General features: G+C 47.0%; 1 non-coding gene across 1 annotated transcript; it reads left to right on the forward strand.

Moving 5' to 3' along the window:
• The first annotated feature begins 7,177 nt into the window (after positions 1-7,177).
• On the forward strand, positions 7,178-7,360 carry LOC142565083 (U2 spliceosomal RNA). The gene has a single exon (XR_012824788.1). It is a non-coding gene; the product is annotated as a U2 spliceosomal RNA (small nuclear RNA).
• The last annotated feature ends 739 nt before the right edge of the window (positions 7,361-8,099 follow it).

The following is an 8,099-nucleotide window of genomic DNA, read 5'->3' on the forward strand; positions in this document are numbered from 1 at the left end:
TCTGATAAACTTCCTAATACATGAACAAATTTTGGACATTCATAGATATAGTTTCATGAGGAGCGAATAAAGACCCTTTATTACACCATAAACATTTACTTTCTGCAATAGAATGTTCTGAAGCGCCAAATCAAAATTTTCCGAAAATGAAAAGATGTATCTGCTGCTATGTTTTATGCAAAAGTACCTAATATGCGGTGCTACTATGGCCGTCAGAAAAACGGACTTCACGCTTCTCGTTAAGCAAAGAGAACAGGTTGCCTCAAGCACTACAATCAGATGGAGTTCAGTTATTGGGTGAAACGAACAACTATGCAGCACAGACAAGCACAATAATAGTACAAAGGAAACGTATGAGCTCTACGAAATGTACATAGATATTTTTTTCACATCTGTCATAAATTTATGTAGCCGCCATTATCAAACTTCCAACGTTTTCATTCCAAAGCCCCAAATTTCATGTTCCATAGATTATTCAACGGAAATAACACGCTCCGCAAGGTTTGCCGTTCCGCAACTCTCGAAGGAAAAGACGGGGGCGGTTCGGTTGCGTAACAACCGGAATGTAAGGAGAGCCAGGCCAACTGTGCTGCTCCGCCCCCCCCTCCTCCCCCCCACTTCATCCGGCCTGCTTTCCTTGCGTCGGTGGCGGAAGTTCGTAATTTGCTTCCGCGTTTAAGACCTCCCTATAGGGCCGGACGTCTCGCTACGATGTACAAGGAACTGAATATCGCAAACTATACTATGCGGGAAGCTCACCGAAGGGATGGAAATAACATCACCCTGTGAAGGTGAAAAGAAGAAATACAAAAAGGAAACCAGGCTTCGTACTAGTAACGTACTGGTGGGCAGAGAAAAATGTAATAAAAAACGGCGATGGATCCAATCAAGCCTTTCGGTTCTCCGAACGCAAACGCTTTCCTTGCGCCCACACTATGCGAGTGGACAAGCGACAACAATGAACCGATTCCCCCGGCCCACGCTCCCTCACTTCAAAGCGGCGCCGCGGGTAGTCGCATGAATGACGATGGCCATTCGCTAGTGGAAACACACGTATGCAGTAGGGCACGCGTTTTTGCATTGCAGTAAGCTACCCCGGCCTTCCGGCACCGTGTCCGGCCCTGAGTTGGAGCTGGGGAAAAAAAAAAGAAAGAAAGAGTAGTCGCCTCGAACGCCCGTAAACAACGTGGCAATCCGCCCCCCCCCCGTCCCCCCCATTGCACTCGGTCCTAACGCTCGGTTCTAACTCTCCGCATATATATAAAAAACCATATGAAGGTACGCTTGGCTTACACACACACCCAAAAAAGGGGAAAGCTAGAAAGAGCCATCCCTGGTTCGTTCACCTTTTCGCTGTGCTGAGGCTTAGTCAACAATCCCGTCCTGTGAACGAAAAACGTATACTCAAGAACGGTCGTCTGGAAAACACTTCGCTGTCTTGCATTGAAGAATCGCCCAGACGTACAATGTCTCCCCTGCTCCACGAGGAACGTCAGTTGGTTGTGTGGAAGGAGAGAAGAATGCCGTTGAAAAGAGAGCGTTACAAAAGATTTTCCTCTCTCCCTTTCTCAGTCGCTTCTGGCGTGTGGTTCCCTATTTATTTTGGGAGGGGGTAGGCGGTCCGGTTTCCATGAATGGGAGATTGCGTTGTAAAAATGCGCTAAGCACGCAGCGTTGATGCAGTTCCGGATTGAGCAGCGCAGATCTCTTTAGCTTACGCTCCGCTGACTATCTATGAGTCATGGACGCCACTTCGTCTTCCACGGTTCACGCCGTCCGCACGGCCGGATGCCGTACTCGAGAATGCTTAGTTCAGACATGTGTTGGATGACCAGGGCATTGACCAAGTAAGGGTCGGGGCACTCGCTAGGGGCGGTGCGAGGGCACAAGCAAGGGACACTCGGATATCACGACGATCGTTTCATTTCACCGGCAGAGTTTGTGTGTTTATACTAGCTGCGATTGAATGAAGTGATCTCATAGAGGTTCTTGGAGCGCAGGCAGCACGGTAAATTGATTCATTTCACATTCTGCATGCTGGCTTGCTCACCTGACTAGGTTTCACGTAAATGCAGTAAGTCATATCTAGTTTGCTCCGTGCCTTACCAAAACGCGAATTCAAGCTGTATGGTCACCATGATCTGCGCCGTGTTCATCACTGTGACGTTGCAAAGATTTAGTAGAATGCGTTTCTGGGCCCGTCACTTTGACATGTTACAAAAAGGTGGGGAAGAAACATGCCAAATAAGACGGGTACAGGAACGACGAAGCAGACAAGCAGGTCGAACACTGTCCTGTCACCTTCTTCGTCAATATCCACGTATTTTTGAGCTGCTTACATATTTTCGACAGCGTAGCAGGGTGGCTCACTATGGTGAACTTAAGCTTAATTGTCCATGTGTATTTATACAATCATGTGTCATGGTAAAGATTTTAGGCACTGAAATGAAAAATATAATTCGACTGATGGCATGTAGCAACTCCCACTGAGGAAATTGGATAAATAAGTGTTCCCTTTTCAGCATTTCCTAATATAAATTTGGAAGGAGTGGCGTATACGTAGAACGATTTAACTACAGACAAATATACTGCAAAGTGCTACCCCACAGTATAAGGTCGCATGCCCGATGAAGGCCCAAGGTGTAGCCGTGTCAGGATGAAAGGAAAGCTTAGGCTGCTTTGGCTTCAGAAAGCAAATCGCCGCAGCAAAAAGAACTATTTTTCTTTTTAAGACGGCAAACCCAGAAATCTCACTTCCGGCATTGCGTCATGTGCGACTTTCGCGCTGTGCAATAAGCCACGTTGTTGCCGCAGTTGAACAGCGTAATATAGCATATGTGTTTTATTCAAGACGCACGGGGCACACGCATCCACAGGATTAATACCGCGGACACACGTACCATGATATCAACCATGTGACACAAGACAACATTGTTGCTAAATTACTGCGTAAGCTTGTCATGTGATCCTGATTGCGTGTTCTATTTGCTCCAATTGAATTTGTAGCCATAAGAAACAAGTTCTCGTGGTGGTTTCCGAACAAAGGAAGGATTAGCGATGTCGGACTAAAATGCTAGCTTGGGCCGGTTGGTACATATATCAAGAAAACGAGTAATAGTCTAAACTATGGGACGTGTAGACTGAGGCAGACGAAGCCCTGTCTGTCTCACAGCACTCCGTCTGTCTCAATCTGCACGTCTTGATGTTTGCGCTGTTACTCGTTCTTTGCAATGGCGTTGGATGTTGAAGAATGTTAAATCTTTCTAGCTCCAAAAGATTGTTTATGTGTAATATATTTGAAACATATATTCTAATAAATTATGGAGTTCTAGGAGCCAAAACCACGATCTGATTATGAGGCACGTAGTAGTGAATGACTCTGGAATAATTTGAGCCGCCAGTGGTTCTTTAACGTGCACCTAAATCTAAGTAGACGGGTGTTTTCGCATTTCGTTCCATAGAAGTGCGGCCGCTGTGGCCAGGAGTTGATCCCCCTACCGCGTGCTAAACAGCCCAACACCATAGCAACTAAGCAACCACTGCGGGTAATATATTTTTTAGGGCCCAAAACAAAATCACGGCAGATTAAGCATATCCAGAAGACTGTCTCAATTTATATCAACAGATACATTGAAAGTTAGGCCATTTTGAGACTTTGTTTTGAACCAGCAAAGAATTAGAATCAGGCACGTGTTCCTGTGACAGCCAATGGAAGCTAATGTAGTTGCAATGCAATCGTGCCTCTATATGCGGTCTTATTTGGGTTCTCGTATCTAAACGGTGGTACGGCATTCAAACCCTCTACCACACTCAGCAACTCAACACATGCAGAAGCACCGCTTTCAGCACGGCGTAGATCCATAGGATTAAAAAGCGAGTGTCGTCGTCCAATCAGAAGGCTGACGGAGATTATAAGTGATGCACAGGTAGCATAAACTATTAAGTGGTCTGTGTAGGGTGCACGTTCGGGACATTTAGTTTCGGGCACTTAGGGACATTTTGTCGCTACCTGTACGAACCCATTCAAGCAGTTGCCCCTTCCATGTGCTCTTCCCCACCCTTTGTTGCAGTACCCATGTGCTGGAGTTGAGGGCGACACGCTGCGCGTTGCCGAAGGCAGAGTGGGTTCCTTTTGACACACCTCTTCCCTTGTCACATCTTTTCAACGCATGTGCTGAAGTGCGCTTGATTTATATGGTTCCGGCAACATCCCCATGCATGCAACGTGGGTTGGGAGCACGTTGGGTACGGAGACTCTACCAAGTGTCGCCAGTATGTGCGGTGACCATGTTTTCCTGTTCGCATAAACAGCGTTCTTCGTGGGCATGTCGGTTTCTGGTTGCCGAACGACCAGGACGCCACCACCTCCGCACATTCGTTCCCCTGCTGTAAATCATGATCCAGGAATTTGACTCGCTCCTGCGTTCTCGTGTACATACATACGCACACGCACACCACCTTTCGTCGCATTGTGCCGAGATTTACGAGGCGACGACGACACACAGCCAACTTTTTTTTTCTGAGGGCATTCACTGGTCGAGCAGGGTAGATTTTCGGCACTGTGCACGCTGGGCCATCCGTTGCTCCGACAGTGTGCCATGTCTTGAAATGTTCGGGTTGTTGATGCATGGAAAAACTCGAGCGCGTGTGAAATGAACAACGTACTTTGAAATGCGAACAGCGTACTGTGATATGCGAAAGTACTTTTGTGCTTTGTTTGTATTCTAAATAATGGAAAAATCACACGATGTGATCGTGGGGTCACGGTTATGTGTTTCTCTCACACGTACGTCTTCATTTTCTTAGAATAACTGGAAGACCATAGGATGCTAGGATGCTTTGTTTGACATCATAAAATTGCTTTGTAATTCGCCGTAGTAATTGCATAGTGGATGATTACCGTATCGCTGGAATATAACAGCTCTAAACTGCATTGGCAACTGTTCATTACAGAAGGAGAACCCAACGCGATGCTATAGTGACGTTCCTTAAATTATCGCGGAGATTTCACCTGAGTACACTTATAATCTTGAGCAAGTGGGTGATTTAAATGTTTCTCTTCATCTTGGAGATAGGTCCGCAACCTAGGAACACCGCTATCTGCAGAACCGGTCGCGCCATCCGAAGTGTCATTGAACCCGGTTGATAGCAATCTACATTCATCACGTTTTCCAAGGTATCCTAAAAAAACCCACAAAGGAGCACGTGAACGGAATTAAACACACGTAATAAATGAAAGAATCATTACTTCTCGAACGTGCTACTGAAGGCCTATGACCTCTCTCGATGGCGGCAGGCGTGTTCCGGCTGCATCCGGCGACTTCACAGGAAAATATTAAATGTTTCTTATCGGCGATAATCTGAAATAAATATCAACTACGAATGTGAAAAGATAAATGCACGTTGGACGTTGCGTAAACGCACGATAAGGCTTCCTTTCGAAGCCTATTGAGCAAATGAAAAACGATACACAACTTATCGTACAGAGCATCTCCGCCTTCACCGGTGAGGAACAACCTCGCCGATTGACTTTAAACGGTTGTCATTGCTGAACAGCGCCTAGTTCAGATATCATTGCTGTTTCCAATGCTATTGATACATCGGCGGAACCGGTATGTACACACACGCGTCTGTTTCTACTGCCACTGCTGCTAAGCGGCTGTCATTACGCTCTGGATAGATATATAGCGGAGCTCCATGTTTGGCCGCGCCTGCTTCGACCCAAGTTTAGCCGAGATGACCTCGAGGATAGGCGCCGCGCACACCAACTCACGCTTCGGGTGTGGGACCACCCAAGGGAAGGTGGGCATCGGCTCTAATGAGGCCCTGTAATTGCAGGCCTTCCTTCTGCTCCGTATACGTCCCTGGCATGCGGATTTCCCATTCTTCCCATGGCATAATCATGTTTCGGACAGAAGAACGTGCTTCTCTGTGAGACTTCCAAGGAGAATACAGTGAAGCTATTGTTATCGGGTTCTTCTACTTGGCAACGCGCATATGTATCGCAAGTAGACGTAACTTAGGTATTATCAGGATGTCAAGGGAAGATTTCAGTAGAACGCCTACTTGAGCAAGTTAGTATAATAATAATATTTGGGGTTTTACGTGCCAAAACCACTTTCTGATTATGAGGCACGCCGTAGTGGAGGACTCCGGAAATTTTGACCACCTGGGGTTCTTTAACGTGCACCTAAATCTAAGCACACGGGTGTTTTCGCATTTCGCCCCCATCGAAATGCGGCCGCCGTGGCCGGGATTCGATCCCGCGACCTCGTGCTCAGCAGCCCAACACCATAGCCACTGAGCAACCACGGCGGGTGCAAGTTAGTATGCATTCATCTTGTAATGATAGTGCAATACGAAAGCAAGGCCAAGGAAGCAACTCGTATTTGTGGTCCTTTCTGGTCCACCTCTACCCCTTTCTAACTCTGTGTGGTTCTCAGATGCGAAGATTTTACTTTTGTTGCTTTCTTCTATTTTTCTGCATGTCTGCGAGATATTGAGCATTCAATATGATTTCTGGGGGCTCAAATAATATTATAGCTCATCGCATTGTGTGCCCCAACGATAGTATAGATAAAACAAGGACACGCAGGGAGGTTAATCAGACGAAGGTGTGGTTTGCTAGCCGGCCAGAGGACGAGTGGAGGAGGCAATAGCAGAAAAACTGAAAAATATGAATGAGAGGTATGTTGACTCACACAGTAGTAGGCACAGGGCACATATAGGCGTCTTTTCAGTTCCGCTGATATGAGAAAAAGTCAGGGCAGCAACGGTATCTTTCTTATTTGATGATGGATTAGACCATGCACCCAGATCCTTGTCTGTGTAGGGCGATCTGTCAAGCGGACTCCAAGGAAACTGAAATTGAACGCCAAAGAGCGTGCAGTGGCAGAGTATAGCCGCTGGAAAAAAAAAAGAAGAAAGATCATGAGCCGTTCCATTCCATGAAGGTGGATGACCATACGACAGATTCAGGAATGTTGTACCAAAGTACAAACTTGTTTACCGTGATTTTTATGCACATTCGCGCCAACGAAAGGACCGCCACCCTAAGGAGCTGTAGGAAACTAGACCCGTGTGGCGTTACGATGGCACCGCCACCACGGGAGAGTGGAAGGAAAGTAGATATGCAAGCGCTTGGAACGCCGAAAAAGAGAGGGCGGTGCAAACGTAAACATGGCCAACGTTGGTCAAAGTGTAGTATTTGTTCTTATCAGCTTAATATCTCTTATGGGTTCTATTTGGACCGAAGATATTAAATTTATTTCTGAGAGTTTGCGGAGTGATTCAAGCCTGCTTCACCTCTGCCGCTGGTCGAGCCGGTATTGCACTATCTCACGGTTTCTTGCACACCTAGAACAAAATTTGGAGGATGCTTAAGCTTCGTCTTAAGAGTGGAATGCGATAGCATTCAAAAAAATTCTTGACTGCTTCTCACGCTTCTCCGCAACTGCAGTGTATGTAACCACAATGTTTACTAGGATACGCTCGTGGCCAACGCTATGCATGAAGGCGGCTTTCTGGTCGAAACGCGCGGACTCTTGCAGGGGCCGCGATACGGTGGAGGCGAGCGCCATCTGGAAGTCTTTCCCGGAAGCGGGCGCGGTGCGCCGTGGAGTCTGACATATTTACGGGCGCGCGTGCGCAAATGGCGGACGCTGTCTCCGGTCTGTGCATTGTAGACAGGCTGGGAAAGGGGCTTGTTTGAGTTTCTGCGTAACAAAATAATGTTTTCTCGTATATTCTAATTACAATTCGAGAGCTATCATCTCTCTAGGTTGCGTGTATGTCGTAGTTTACGATTTTTTTACGAATTCTAGCTTGAGAAATTGAATTAGTTCAGTGAATTTCTTGCGTCAGACGCTGACACCGAATTTTCTGCGACACGGGGTCCTTAACACTATTGCGTTAATAATGCACGGCACCCAAGCCATAAACAGCTTCGCTGTAGAAAGAAATTGCGGCCTGCCGCGTCAGAAGAGTTGCAATGGGAGCGAACGTGACAGCCGTACTTGCGTTCGTGGCCGCTTGTCTGGCCCGAATGCTGCTACCTATCGAGGATGAGATACGCCGGCTTCCACGGGCGATGGCATTCC

Source organism: Dermacentor variabilis, chromosome 11 (assembly GCF_050947875.1).
Source record: "Dermacentor variabilis isolate Ectoservices chromosome 11, ASM5094787v1, whole genome shotgun sequence".
Taxonomy (NCBI): domain Eukaryota; kingdom Metazoa; phylum Arthropoda; class Arachnida; order Ixodida; family Ixodidae; genus Dermacentor; species Dermacentor variabilis.